This window comes from Benincasa hispida, chromosome 8 (genome assembly GCF_027475165.1).
Source record: "Benincasa hispida cultivar pf3 chromosome 8, pf3_genome.v1.1, whole genome shotgun sequence".
NCBI classification, from domain to species: Eukaryota; Viridiplantae; Streptophyta; class Magnoliopsida; order Cucurbitales; family Cucurbitaceae; genus Benincasa; species Benincasa hispida.
In genome coordinates, this window is record NC_143485.1 from 13,694,523 (window position 1) to 13,710,796 (window position 16,274).

Consider the following 16,274-nt stretch of genomic DNA (forward strand, 5'->3'; position numbering starts at 1 on the left):
AGTTTTGCAATGAATACTTTGATAAATTTTGTAGTGAGAATGGTATAACTAGGCATAGAATAGTGAGGTATACACCTCAACAAAATGGGGTTGCTGAGAGGTTAAATATAACCATAATGGAAAGGATTAGGTGTTTGTTCTCTGATGCTATCTTAGGGAAAAATTATTGGGCAGAAGCTGCAGTCTATACAGTGTACACCTTGAATAGGTGCCCTCACACATCCTTAGAGGTTCTTACCCTTGAGGAAAAGTGGATTAATCATCCTTCTAACTTAGATAACCTCAAGGTCTTTGGATGTGTAGGGTTTGTACACCAAAACAAGGGAAAGTTAAAGGCCAGAGCAGCCAAATGCATGTTTATAGGTTTTACAGAGGGTGTCAAGGGGTTTAAAATGTGGCATCCAGTTGAGAGGAAGTTCATAGTGAGTAGAGATATAACCTTTAGGGAAGAGGAGATGTTTATGCAAAAGGAGAAAAAGCTTGAGGATGAAGGAAAGTCATCCAACATAGGTTCTAAGGTGAAGTTACCCACTGAGCAGGCAATAGAGTCTAGCTAACCTAGTGACATAGGCGAAACTGAGGAAGATATAGGGAAACATAAGGAGACAGCAAGTGAACAGCCTGATTTAAGTCAGTATGTCTTAGCTAGGGATAGATAAAGTAGAACTATTACACCTCTAGCTAGATATACTGAAATGAACTATATGAATTTGGTTTTGAATGCTGTTATAGCTCCTACTAACCAAGAACCAACAACCTTTGGGGAAGCAACGGGTCGTGCTAATGCAAGAGATTAGATTGAAACTATGAATGAGGAGATGAATTCACTAAAGGTGAATGACACCTGGTTTTTAGTTCCTTTACCAAAGGATTACAAACCGGTTGCCTCTAAATGGGGTTTCAAACTTAAGGAAGGAGTATCTTGTGATCAAAAGCCTAGGTATAAAGCTAGATTGGTTGCAAAAGAGTTCACTCAAAGGGAAGGAATAGACTATTCTGAGATTTTCTCTCCAGTTGTCAAACAGACCTCCATAAGACTTCTTCTATTCTTAGTTGCTCAAAATAATTTAGAATTGTATCAATTAGATGTCAGAACTGCTTTTCTTCATGGACATCTAATGGAGACAATCTATATGACGCAACCTAAAGGATTTGAAGTAAAAGGAAAAGAAAATCTTTATTGCTTACTCAACAAGTCTATATATGGGTTAAAACAATCACCTAGGTGTTGGTATAAGAGATTCAATGACTATATTTCTAGCATTGGATTCAAAAGAAATTCATTTGACATATGTGTTTATATAAATACAGGTTCTTGCAAGGACAAGGTTTACTTACTCATATATGTAGATGATATGTTGCTGGCAGGTAGGTCTAAAGAAGATCTAATCCATGTTAAAAATCTCTTAAAAAGGAGTTTGATATGCAAGACTTGGGAGAAGCAAGCAAGGTCCTAGGAATAGAGATCCAAAGGAACAAAGAGAAGTCTATCCTAAGCATCAATTAGTTTAATTTCTGTGAGAAGATCCTTAATAGGTTCAACTTGAATGATGCGAAACCTGTGAGCTTATTTATTGCTCATCACTTTAAGCTTTTTTCAACTAGCTCTCTTAAAGATTTTGACCAAGAACATCAGAAACAGATGGCCGTCATACCTTATAGTCAAGCAGTCAAAAGCCTAATGCATTTAATGATTTCTATCAGACCTGATCTCTCTTATTTAGCTAGCTTAGTTAGTAGATATATGTCTAATCTTGGTAAGAGACACTGGGAGGCTACTAAATGGATCCTAAGGTACTTGGTTTGGTCTAAAAACTTAAGATTAGTCTATCAAAGTTCAGTTGAACCAAACTTAGAACTTTATGGATATGTGGATGCTGACTATGCTAGTGATTTGGACAAAAGGAGGTCCTTAATAGGTTACCTTTTCTTTTATGGTCCTAATCTAATCAGCTAGAAAGCAACACACTACAGCCTATAGTAGCCTTATCTACAACAGAAGCTAAATATATAGCTTTAATAGAAGCAATCAAGGAGGCATTGTGGCTTAAGGGATTGCTGAAAGACTTTGGAATAGATCAAACAGTGGTGAAACTCTACTATGACAACTAAAGTGCTATGCACTTATCCCGAAATCCACAATACCATACTAGAACTAAGCACATTGATATCAAGTATCATTTTATTAGAGATAAAATTGAGACAGGGGAGGTAGAAATTTTAAAGGTTCATACTTCAAACAATGCAGTTGGCATGTTATCAAAACCTATTTCAAAGCTTAAATTGTTTAAATGTTTAGAACAGGTTAGATTTGAGCTTCCAGACACAGGGTAGACAGAATGGTCAGAATCAGGAAGATCAAAAGATTGCAAGGCATTGGAGTCAAGGTGGAGAATTTGAAAAAGCTTTGACTCAAATTCCTCAGTTTTTTGTTTGTTTATAACTAACTTTATAAACGATGAGCTGGTATACTCTATAAATACCTTTGATAATTAAAACAACACAGAGTGTTATAATCATTTTTTGTAGTTTTCTATAAACAACAAAAACTGTACACAGTTCTCATTAGTAAAGAACTCAGATCTTCTCGTGGACGTAGGCAATCTTTTCGAACCACGTAAACATTGTGTCTCACCTTTCTTGCTTTATCTTTCTTGTTCATACGATCATTTTCTTCACTACAAATCGTGTGCCATTCATTCATCATTCAAATCACATCGAATAATCTGAGTTTCGAGTTCAATCGTGTATCAACCTTTGCTATTAGAGTTTCATCAAGTTGATCGTTTTCACCTTTGAGTCACATCGAGTATCATTCATGAATCATCGAGTAAGATCGAGTATTAGTTCAGTCATCATCAAGTTACATCGAAGATTTAATAGAGACTTGTCAGACGAAGAAGGGAATTCTCATCGAGCATCGAGTAAGAAGATATTGAGCATCGAGTTTCGAGTATCAAGGATTTGGCAGAATATTTTTGAGCCTTTCCTTCATCTTTATAGCGTTAATCTTGAGTACTTGGGCCTAATGAACAGTGGTTATCCCAACAGGCTTTGTATGGGCTAGGGTTTTACTGAAGAAGAATTATAGAAAGTGCATTGACATGTGATGGTGGATCCATATGCCTGATGATAATGTGGTGAAGAGACAACTTTCCACACGTACTTTGATTAGGGCAAGGACTTTTATGGTGGATTTTGCTCCCCAATGGTTGGAATGAGTAGTTTAAGTCCTTCGACATTAAAGTTTGGTGACTATTGTTGTAAATGGAAACTCTCAGATGATTAATAGGACAGTAGAAAATGGATGAATGGTCAGGAACCGGCGGTTGGGCAAGGAAAGAAACCTGTAAAACAGAAGCTCGTTACAGGCTGAGTCGCAGATCTTGCTCTTTTAAAAATGTTTTGCAGCTTTGCCCAAGTGTGCAAGTAGGTCACCAATATTGTCACATCGTCCGTAGGATAAAACAGCCTAAAAAAAGGTCTTGATTTCAAATGCACCATCACCGACCAAAAACTCACACCCTCAGACTGGATTGCTCGAAAAAATGGAAAAACAAAAGAGAATGAGTGATAGAGAGCTTTGGGAGAATGAACAAATGATGTGTATTAAACATTAGGGTTGCACCTTTTATAAGGCTCAAAACCCAACTACTAGAGAGGGAAGTGCGGACAGCCACCAAAAGTGTGCGTGGAAGACGTGGGTGATGCAACAACGATTGAAGCCCAAAATAATAATTATAAAATAATAAAAATAATAATAATAATTTTTTTTATTAAAAAACACACACACACGCTCATGTCTATCATACTGGACGATGGCGGAATGCATGTGGGATTTCCATTGTATCCACATTGGCCTATCTCCCCACTCCCTCTAAAACATGGGTATCCCCTTGAGGCCCAAACCCAAGGTCCAACTTGGGAGTATAAAAAGGAGAGTGCATTCCCAACCTTAACCAATGTGGGATTCTTAAAAGCCAACTTTCTTTTAAAACTCAATTTTCACCAACAATCCCCCACATGAAAATTTAAAACCATAAGAAAAATATTTTTCATTGAGCAATTTCAGTTTATATGACACTGTGCGTAAGCAAAGGTATCTTACGACTTGAACCTTTACGTAGTATAGATGATTCAAAATATACTAAAGTAACCCTTGGTTTTGAACTCTATCTCTAACAACATCTCACACAAGGTGTCATTAGGGTATAGTTCGAAAGCACATGTATCCTGGTTTAGTGAACACTCTAGAGAGTTTGCTTAAAAAGCTCCATAGGAAGCGGCCTTCATTTCCACATTCACATAGGCGAGTCTATCTAGAGTACTCCTGTAGGTAGGTACCCCACTTGACATCAAGTATAGATCTCATTAAGAACTGAGTTCCACCTCTCTTATGCTTCATGATATCATGCTCAAACTCTAAGTCATAGGAATGGAACTCTGTGATTGTTTTAGCATGATTCACTACATATCACTTGTGATCAGTTATTACCCGTTGAACCTATTTCTTAGGATCTCCAGTCTACAAGTTAGTTTTTCCTCGCAGTGATTCAACTTTCTATAGGCATGAGTTCCATCCTTTCCGAGGTTCTGAAAACCTTCTCTCTGGCCGATCTTTTCGTCAAAGGATCTACAAATTTTCATCAGTCCGTATATAATCCACTCTAACTGTACCAATAGTGAGAAACTCTTTTATGATATTGTGATTACGGCGTATTTTTCGTCTCTTTCTATTGTAATAACGGTTCTAAACTTTTGTGATTACTGTAGTACTATCGCAATGAATCAATATGGTTGGTACCGACTTTTTCCATAGGGGAATCTCTGAGAGTAGACTTCTAAGCCAACCTGCTTCTTCACTAGCTATCGTTAATGCTATCATTTCTAACTCTATCGTAGATTGGGCTGAAATAATATGTTTTTTTGGACTTCCGAGAGACAGATTCGCTTGCTATATTAAAGATATAGCCACTTGTAGCCTTTGAATCATCCGAGAGGGAGTTCTAGTCAGCATCGTTAAGCCCTTCTAAGACAACGGGAAGCTTCTGATAATGCAATCCTAGGTTTTGGGTTTTCTTCAAGTACCTCATAACCTTTTCTATAGTATTCCAATGGTCTTTACTAGGCTTGCTTGTAAACCTACAAAGTAATCCTACAACATAAGATATGTCAAGCCTAGTAGAGTTAGCAACGTATCTAAGACTTTCTATGATGCTCGCATACTCAGATTGATTAACACTGTCACCAGTGTTCTTGAACAACTTAACACTGGGGTCATAAGAAGTACAAGCTGGTTTACATTCAAAGTAATTATATTTCTTTACACTAGAAGAAATTCGGGCTTTAATGTCGGTTTTAAACCGACAAACCGACATTAAAGCGCTTTAATGTCGGTTGGCAATCGACATTAAAGATAGTGTTATTAAAGCCTTTTAATGTCGGTTGCCTTTAATGTCAGTTTTAAACCGACATTAAAGGGCTTCAATAATACCAATAACACAACCTTAAATGTCGGTTGCAACCGACATTAAAGGTCTTTAGTGATTAAAGCCCTTTAATGTCCGTTTTATAAATTATTGTCCCTTTTTTTTTTTTTTTTTAAATTTCATTGCCAAATCCATTTTTTCGGTCAAAAAGTATAACATGACACATCATCATCGAACGTTGTGGCTATGACATATTATTCATGTATGGATTATAAATCTATAACATTTAATCCGCAAATTATGGTATACAATTATAATTTAAAAGGCCGTACAATAATTCAGGCCTTGAAAACACAAATTACAAGTAATACAAACATTACGATTTTACAAATATTATGGGTTTACTATCCCTCTCCACTTGGTAAGTATAGATCCCTTCATAATTCTTCTTGAACAGACCCCCCCAGCTTCAGCAATATCTGGTTATAGGCATTTTTGTCTGACCACTGTTGTTTAAAGAATCACAAACAATAAAGGTTTAAGACAAAGGATTGAAAGTAAAAATGTGATCAGAATTCATATTCAACTAACCGTATTTATTGGGAATGTGCATAAATGGTACATTAGCATTCAAAGTATGCCAAAACATAAGCATAAGAATATGAAAGAGGAAAGGAGGAAATTAGCATTCAAAATCTAAAACTCACATGATCCAATGACAACAAAAATGAAGAATCCAATAAGAATAGGGCCAACAGGGTAGTCCTTTCCCTTCTTTGTAACAGTCTCAGGCACAACCCCTCTTCAAAATGTTCTTCTTGAACCTTTCCACCTTCATATGCCCTTGCTCTTGTTCACTGCCTTGCTACGCTTCAGAGACCATACAAGGTACTGCAAATGCAACTATATTAAGAACTTTGTAACTGTGAATGTCAAATGAAAAAATGGTGATTACAAATAAATGCAGAAGTAAGAACTAAAAATGCATTATAGGATTGTACTTACAGTATTTCGTTCATGAACGAGAGGTTGAAGGAGGGACAAATAAGAAAAACTAAGCTTCTCATAAAGCTTCAAAGAACTACCATTTCCACCAGAATCCTGAAGCAACACATCCATTGCGAAAGAACGATTTTTGCAACATTAGGAGTATATGATGCATGTACTGATTTGTACTTCAAAAAAATTTGATATGCTTAATTAGGATCTTTAGATGTTAACAAGCAAGGTTCATAAGTTACAAAAGCAATCATATTGGGGGGAAAACACAAATGTTCGAGAAAACAAAGGAAAAATGTTAAACTTTGATTTGACTGAATCTCTTTGATAGTTTTGCAAGTAGCCAATCTGTATTCTAAACAAATGTTTCCAAATTTATGTCTCTTTGTCTGTATTTTCTATGGTCACCTCTGACTCGGTTCCTAGCCTGACCTATACCTACTAAAAGTTTAGTAAACATGGCCTAAAGCAAGGAAGTTTCCTTTTATATTGCATCCGTAATAAGACTAAATCACTTAAAAACATACACAATTGAAGCTTTAATATAGACAAGCTTTTAGCTGAGAAAACATTCAAAGAATTTTGCTAATATATAGATCCTTGATATATTTGAGGTTACTAACCAACACTAAAAAAAGCTTTAAATTTAGTATTACACTACCATTGAAGTTGGTTGTCTATGAATGATAACTAAAGGTGTCCACGGTTTGAATTCAAACAAATCAATACAAGGTTTCGAGTGGGAAAGAACCTCACCATTGTTCTGAGAAAAATCAGATTACGATGTTATTCCACGAACAACAGAGCTTACTAAACTCAACTTCAGTCCAAGTCAGAGCATTCCATGCCCTTTCTAGCTGCATGAATAAATAAATCATATCGGAGCGATCAAATGGACTAAATTATCTGAATGGGACAAATTCTACCGTCATTTGCACTTGCCAAGAATAGTATCATCTTGCAGGAGAAAATACATACAGTTATTTCAATTGGCCGGTCCCCCAAAATTATTTGAGCACCAACTTCTTCAGATACTTTACGAGCAGCTTGAAACTGCATGATTAATGAGAGTTTCATGAACTAGTTGTAGATATGCAGAACTATACACTGGTACATCTAGAAATTACTTGGTCATTTTAAAAGATGTTTATTAAAGTACCTTGTCTCCAAAAGGACGGTTGACATCTGATGAAATTTTGGATGAAAAAACTGCAAGAAGCAGATACAAAGCAAGAGTAATTTGGCCTCTTGAAAAATGGGAAAGTTTTAGACAACTTTTATGATTGATGTTCAACGAAGTACTAGAATTAGTTTTCTGTTTGGTTGGTTCATTACTTTATTGTTATTGTCAACCATACTTTGATTGCCTATTTATCGAGCCAACTCCTTGTTGAAATTCAATAAAAGGATATAAAGTTTCTCCATTAAATGTTTTTCATAAGCTTGATAAAAATTCATGGAAAGATGAAGATTGAATAATGACAAAGCAAACAGATTCAGATCTGCTTCAGACATTCCAAGATGGCAGCATATATTGGGAAAAACAACCCTTAGAAAAATGGCATCAACACAAATATGCAAAATTAAAAATTATTTCCAAAAGAGTTAAAGAGACTCAGACATCCAAGGAAGGATAAAGCAGCACTAGCTCTCAAGCCTGGCGAAGGCAAAAACTCTTAGGCGGCCACTGCAAATGTTTTGAGAAACAAGCCTTCAAGATATCATCATTGTTATCAAAACATCAAACCTAACATAGAGCATGGAGAATCATTTAGATACCATCAGATGACATTCGAAAAAGGGAAACAAAAATAGGGGAAATGGGGTATCAAGATAAGTTAAGAATAGAAGGAAAATATTTAATGATTTCCAGTGGCAAACAGAAATGAAGTTACAAACAAGTCCTGAACAGACCTAACAGTTCAAATGACGTTAAAATATAAGTTAAGAGCAGAACCAACAGTTCAAATGATTCTCCACTGATAGGTGAAAAGCAAATAAAACCAAGAATTCAAATAAAAGCAATAGTACTTATATATAAGATTTTCCAAGCAGCAATGATCAGTAATATATAACTCGTTTAAAGCCCAACAATAGTTGCTGGGGGGTTTTGAAGAGCGAACATGCATTATAAAACAAAAACTGAAGAATAAAATTGTCAAGAAACTAGAAGTAAAACTCTTAAATAGAGCCTCAGACATCCAAGGAAGGATAAGAACAGCAGAAGCTCTCAAGCCTGGCGAAGGCGAAAGCTCTCAGGCGGCCACAGCGAATGTTTTGAGAAATAAGCTTTAAATGTATCATCACAGACTCATTACCAAATCATCATACAAATCAATAAGAAAAATCAAATAAAAAAACAATAAAAGAGAATATAGAATGTGGGAAAATCTGAATGCATAAGCATCGTAAAGGAAGTAAATGCCAGAATCTCATCTCCCAAAGATCATTGTCGGCAACGTACAACGTTGAAAACGCTACGAAATATTAGAAGCGCATCAGAGACTCTAATTTATTGCCTTCCAATAGAAGAAAATCAAACCAAAAACAAATCTAAAATGCATTTGGGAAAACAAATCTAAACAACCATCCCCACTTAAGGAGAATATGTTGGATTTCAGTTTTTGGTCTGGCTCACCGGTATCTAAAGTATACATGATACCAGCTCTAGAAAAAATCAGACAAACCAGACCTAAAAAACATGTTTACATGTATTGACACGGAGCTTGAGTGGATTTCATGGACAGATCTAAGAGAGAAATGAAAAACTCACGAATCAAACAAACCTTGGCTTCGACGATGTTGAAAATAGAGCTTGAACGGTTCTTTCGATTCTTGACCGCAGCTGCAACTCCATCTCTTTCTTTCTTCTGATCACCTCTTCAATCTGCTCTCCTTCTTCAGACATGTAAATCCTCTCTGGCCACATTTGCACTCCCCCCCCCCCCTTATATGGAGCTTTCGAGAGTTTCACTACACCAGCATCGGAACCATCCGATGAGTTTAGGCTTGAAAAGATCTACACGGTGGGTGAAGCCATTGCCAAAATAGGCCTCACAAGAACGAGGAGGGACAGGTGAGTGAGACCAAGGGAGATAAGAAGGCAAGACTGGGTAGGGCTTGGAAGAATGTGGGTTTTCCAGGAAGGGGAAGCGTTTTCCGGAAGTGGGAGGGTAGGATTTGGAGTGAGAAGTGAAGTAAATATAGAGAGTGGGAATGTTGAAAGCGAAGAGAAGGAAGAAGATCTTGAGAAAGAAAGATGGAAATGAAAAAAATGGGGTGAAAATAGAAAGTTAGAGGAAAAAGTGAAGCGGCTCTTTAATGTCGGTTTTACCCCTACAATGTCAGTTTAAAACCGACATTAAAGATCTGCTTTTTTTTTAAAAAAAAAAACCGACATTATACATCCGATTTCACTTTTTTCAATCGACATTAAAGCCCAAAATTCTTGTAGTGTTAGAACCTTTTCTATATAATGAGATTGATTCAAAGAAATTCCCTTTTTAGACCTAGTCACTTTTATGCCTAAGATTACACTACCTTCTCCTAAGTCTTTCATGTCAAAGTTTGCACTCAAAATAGATCTCACATCATTTATGACGTGCAAGTTTGACCCAAAGAATAGCGAATTATCTATATATAGATATATGATAGTGCAAAGATTATTTTCAACCTTATGGTAGATGCATTTGTCACTTTCATTAACCTTGAAACCTTTATATAGGATTAGGTTATCAAAATTTTCATGTCATTGCTTAGGAGCTTGTCTCAGATCATAGAGAGATTTGTCTAGTTTACAAATCTTATTTTCTTGACCATGGACTACAAAACCCTCAGGTTGTTCCATGTAAATCTCTTTTTCAAGTTCACCATTTAGGAAAGTGGTCTTTACATCCATCTGATGTACTACGAAGTTATAAAGGGCAGCGGGAGAGAATAGGACACGGATTGAAGTAATTCTAGTGACAAGGGAGGAGGTGTCAAAGAAGTCTATATTTTCTCTTTGTCTAAAGCCCTTTGCCACTAACCTGTCTTTAACTTGTCAAATGTTCCATCAGGTCTAGGTTTCTTCCTTAAGATCCATTTGCACCCTATTGTCTTACAACCTAAAGGTAGATCTACTAAGTGCCAAGTCCTATTTGACTCAAGAGAGTCTATCTCATCATTTATGGCTTCTTGCCATAAGTTGGCATCTACTGAGGATAAGGCAAATTTTAGAGCGTTGGGATCTTCTTTAACATTATAGATCTAGAAGTCATCCCCAAAATCCTTGGCAGTTCTAGATCTTTTGCTTCTTCTAGGTTTTGGGTCGGCTTCCTCTGTAGAGGTAGGATTTCTAACTAAGGTTAGACTACTGGACCCCAAGACCCCACTATTTCTCAATTTAAAAGGAAATATATCCTCAAAGAAGACGACATCATTTGACTCAATGATAACTTGGCTTAATAGACCATAGAACCTATAGGCTTTACTATTTATGACATAACCTATAAAAACACACTTATAGCCTTTACTATCTAGCTTCTTTCTTTTAGGGCCTAGAATCCTTACAAAGGCTAGACAGACCCATGTTCTAAAATATGACAAGTTTGGTTTTTTTTATTCTTAAGGATTTTGTAGTGTGACATTGTGTTTTTAGACTTTGGGATTCTATTTAGGACATAACACACAGTAAGGATGATTTCACCCCACCAATAAGATGGGCTCCTGAACTAAGTAAAATAGCAACTACTAACTCAACTAAAGTTTTATTTTTTCTTTTGGCTTTTACATTCATTCAAGGAGAATGAGGTGCAGTCTTTTCATGCATTATTCCATGTGGGTTAAAGAACTCATTAAAGCCATCTGATTCGTACTCAGTTCCCCTATCACTTTGAAGTCTTTTAATCTTTCTATTAAGTTGATTCTCTACTTCAGATACAAACAATTTGAAGGCTTCAAACGCATCACTTTTGTTTTTCAGCAAATATACAAAAGTAAAATCAGAGCAGTCATTAATAAAAGTAATAAATATCTTTTACTGTTTCTAGTCAAGATGCCATCAAATTCACATAAATCAGAATGAATTAAATCTAGAGGTTTAGAAATCCTGAGTACAGATTTATGCGGAGTTTTAGTAATTTTAGTCTAACTACAATACTCGCATTTATCAAATTCATTCATTGATAACTTAGGTATCATTTCCATCCTAATAATGTTACTAACTAATTTCTTATTAATATGATAGAGTCTAGCATGCCAAACATTCATAGAACACAACATATACACAAAAGATTTCATTTTATTAAGGTTTAAATTTAATTTGAACATTCCCTCAGTTGCATATCCTTTTTGTATGAATAAATTATTTTTGGTAGAGGTATATAAATCTGCTCCTATGGTTTCAGTAAATCTGACTTTGTTAAGGAGATAGCCCGAGACGAAGTTCTTTCTTATCTCCGGAGTGTGCAAGATGTCCTTCAACGTGAGGGTCTTCCCGATGATAAACTTCAGCTCCACCTAGTCGGTTCCAGCAACTTTCGTAGAGTGGTGATCCCTCAATAGAATATTCTTATCCTTAGTTTAAGTATAAGTTTTAAAGAGACTAAGATCGTGACAGACATGGCGCGTAGTGGGGTGAAGTTGCGGGGTTTGGGGTTGTTCTTAGTTCTAGCGATGGTTAAATATATTGTCGTTGTGATTCACAAATTTAGGGGCATTCATTTATCTCCATTATCTGTTGAGGCTAATGTTATTCTAGAAGATCTTTGCTTAGCTCAAAGGATGGATACTTGTTCATTGGTTGTTCATTCGAAACGTATGTCTCTTGTTTAAATGTTGAATAAAGAGAACGAGATTTTTTCTGAAATGCTCACTTGGTTGTCGAATATTAAATGTCTTTTTCACAAGATTTCAAAACATTTCCTTTGGCTATATCGCTTATGATTTTAATTCTACAGCTCACAGTTTAGCTCTTCGTAGGTCAGATATATCTGTTTGTTTGTGGTTGTCTAATTATTTCCCATGGTTATTAACTGCTTGTATCTTTGATTTTTCTTCTTATAGTCGGAAGACTTATAAGGTGTTGTGTAAGTTTTTTTTTCCCTGTGGATTTGATAGCACCAAAAATGTGCTATCTTGCTTTACTTAATTTGAGTTCTTAGGTTTTATGTGTTTATTTCATGATATTATAGGTATCAAGCATCTGAGCAATAGAGTGGGGTGTTATAGTCAAAATAGAGTTAAAATAGGCTAAAACAAAGCTCAAATGTATCAATCGAAAAAAAAAGAGCTAAAATTATGATTTTCCCATTGAGGGCATGGCGTAACTACACTGCCAGACGCCACACTAGGCGATGTTTTCAAGAGCAACGCTTTACTAAAATGCATTGAGCCTCACAACACTCTAAAATGTGAAGACACATATAAGTGTCGCAGTACTACTTCGACGTTGCGGCACTGTGCTCACTCGAGAGGCCTCTTCTCTACATCATCGTGCATTAGGTCATTTTTAGGGCTTTCGGATAAGTACATATGAAATCAAAAGAATAGGCCCATGTAATACCCTCGAATTTAATTTAGCCCATCATTGGCAGGATCCCATGGCAACGGAGTTGGGGCTTTCGAATTCCATGCAAAGAAAAGGAAGGGTTGCTGCAAATGATCAGGGACGAATGAGGTGAAATGATGGCTTTTGCAAACAAAGTTTCCTACATGTAGCCGTGGAGAAATTGAAATTGCTCATTCTATCATTAAGCCAACATGTTAAACGCTTGCATGATTGTGCACATGATAGATTGTTGGAAGTATTGATTCATTAATTCCATGTCAAAATCCCAATAATCAGCATTTGGATCGGATATGGTCGAGTGTGCTGATGGCCGGGATTAGTTCTAGGTGATGGGCCAAAGAGAGGTCGAGGGATGGAATTTTTGGGTGGAGGGATTGTGGTTGAGGAGGAAGGTTGGATATGCGATGGGAGCTGAGAAATGGAAGGTTGGCTATTATTTGTGTTGGTTGGGTCAGTAGTGGGTAAAGAGAGGTTATGTGAGTGGGGATATCCTATTCAAAGATTTTGTATAAGACCAGACCATGAAATATTTAATCTCTCTTTGTAAATCCGTTAATTGGTGAGATTAATATTTCATAGGATGATACGACTCGATCTTAATCCTGAGTGATTTATGAATTCTTGTTTATGAATCAGTCATTTGATTTGTACAGGTGAGAGTGACCCAAGTTTCTGACTCGATAAGCCTATCATTTTGGGGACTTGACTAAATGAGGAGTTGGGAACATAAATTCGCAAGATGGATTCACTCCTTCCCGCATAAGGTAATTAAATTAATGAACTAATTAATTACGATGCTTTAAGGCACAAATCCTAACATACATGTTGTTGTAAGGTTGATCTTGTGAGTGTTTTGTCACAAGTGTTGTGTCGATCTTTGAAGAGATGAAAACGTGTTGCTGTAATGTTGAAGATTTACTCCAAGTTGTATTGTTTTCATCAGTAAACTTCTGGAGAAGGGTTTCTCAAGCTTAGGGGGAGCTCAAACTATAAGTGAAAAGGAGTCTCACGACTTAAGAGGAGCTTAAGTCTTATTGAGAGAGAATCTCAAATTTAGGGGAGCCTAAATAGTTCTTCACTGATTTTAATACTTAACAGGAGTCTAAGTTACCAAGAGAGTGAGTCTCACATCTAAGGGCAGCCTAGATGAATGATTGACTGATTAAGCTCTTCGGGGGTCATTATAATCAAGTTGTAGTTACAAATAAGTATTGTGCTATAACTGCTTATCATTTATATTAGTGTAGTTATCTTTCTCGACCACTATGTCCCCCAGACATAGGTGGTAGTTCATCAAATTAGGTTACCAATCTCTAGTGTTCTATTTATTAGTCGTTTATCTTTGTTTAATGTTTTGTTGAATGTTGTAGCATTGTTCTTAACAACTTCCAATGTACAATAGGTATCCTCTATTTAGTTTCAGTTGATATCAGAGTAGGTAACTATTATGTCTAAAAGGAGGATCTGACGTGCAGTAGGTATCCTCTATTTAATTTTAGTTATGTATTAAGGAGACAAGTACGATGACAGGATCAAATCCCATAGCAGAAGCGTTCTCGTGTGAGAACGCCTTGCATTCCGCGATTCGATTTTTATAATAAACAAAATTGTTATAAAAAACTAAATGAATAAACACATAAATTAGCATGCAATTAGAGAAAATGTTAGAATGATTCTTACCTTTGTAGATTCCCCAAGTGCCACAAACAATTTTCTCCAAGGTTCCAACGAATGGATCTCCAAATGGTTTTGATCACGAACAACTCCTTGAGTGATCTCGAACACTACCACGAGAGTTACCTTGATATTCTCTAAGATTCCAATAGAGGGATAGGTGGTATCCAACTATTGGGAGAGGAAGAGGAGAAAAGTGTTGCAGAGAGTTGGGAGGATTTATGGCTTAAATAAAATTCTACACAATAATACTAAGGAATTGTATATTGTTAGAGTTTTTCTACAATCAAAATGTGTGTTGCCAAAGTGTCATGGGAAAGTCTTCATATAGAGAAGAGTCAAGCATTTTTGCCAATATATTTTCCTTTTCTATAATTAATTAAATAATATTTATTTAATTAATTAGTTCATTCAATTAAATAACACTTATTCAATTTATTAGCTCAATCAAATAACATTTATTTAATTTGCACAATTAAATAACACTTATTTAATTTGCACAATTAAATAATACTTATTTAATTTTGATTTACACAATAATTAAATAACTACTTATACATTAAACCCTATTTAATGTATACATTTAATTATCATACACATCCCATTTTATTGTGCAAATCCCATGTATATGAGCAAAATCTCTCTATTAATTAATTTTTTGTGAATCTAATTCACTTGAATTAATTAATTTGAATCTTATTCAAATATTACTTTCCAATTTGATTATAGATCATATCTATAATTAATTATATATTAATCACATTATTCTCTAGTGAGCTAACGAGTGGATCTGGTGGACCTGTAGATCAAAAGCTCCAATGATATGAGATTAATTGGTTAAACTCATTATCCAAGTTAATTAATATTCGTTAACTGTGGATACACTCCACTAAAGACTCACAACTACACTCTTCTTATTATAGATATATTTCCGTGTCCATGGATATAGACTAATATCAGTAAATTAGTCTTCACGAGTGTTTATAACTCCAACTGAGTCAAATTACCGTTTTACTCTTGGGTTACCTCTGAATCCTTAAATACCAATGTTCCTCTAATGAACAACATTTTTATGGTTCAACCAATAAACAGAAACCCTCTCAGGCCAATTAGAGGGTAGGGCCCTTTGTTCAAGTTTGAGAGACACTATTTAAGGGAACACTCATCTATTTACCCTCAAGGAGGGAATGAGTGAATTCATCTTGTATTACTATGTTCCCAACTCCTCACTTGGTCTCGTCCCCAAAATGGTAGGTATATTGGGTCGGCGAACTAACCACCTTCACTTGTGCAAATCAAAGGACAATTCCTCATGAACAGGAGTTCATAATATACTTAGGATTAAGACTAAGCCACCTAGGCGATCCTATTGAAATAGAAAACTAACTAGTCAACAGTGTTACATCTAGTGGTTACTATTTTGCAATCTAGTCTTATGCAAACTCACTGCTTAGGATACGCCCACTAGCGTGTCATCTACCCAAATGCGTTGGATCATTATGTTTATATCAAATACAAAGTGGCTCGTATGCATAGTGTTACCAGGATAAGGTACCCAACCTTATCCCTATATTATAGATTCTTTAGGTTGTATCTTGAATATTGATCCATGTATATCTCCA

General features: G+C 35.8%; 2 non-coding genes and 1 pseudogene across 2 annotated transcripts; all 3 read right to left on the reverse strand.

Moving 5' to 3' along the window:
* Positions 1-6,263: 6,263 nt before the first annotated feature.
* LOC120083923 (uncharacterized) lies at positions 6,264-9,357 on the reverse strand (annotated as a pseudogene).
* Positions 8,040-8,161, reverse strand: LOC120084321 (small nucleolar RNA SNORD14). Its single transcript, XR_005483685.1, has one exon. It is a non-coding gene; the product is annotated as a small nucleolar RNA SNORD14 (small nucleolar RNA).
* LOC120084320 (small nucleolar RNA SNORD14) lies at positions 8,618-8,740 on the reverse strand. The gene has a single exon (XR_005483684.1). It is a non-coding gene; the product is annotated as a small nucleolar RNA SNORD14 (small nucleolar RNA).
* Positions 9,358-16,274: the final 6,917 nt, after the last annotated feature.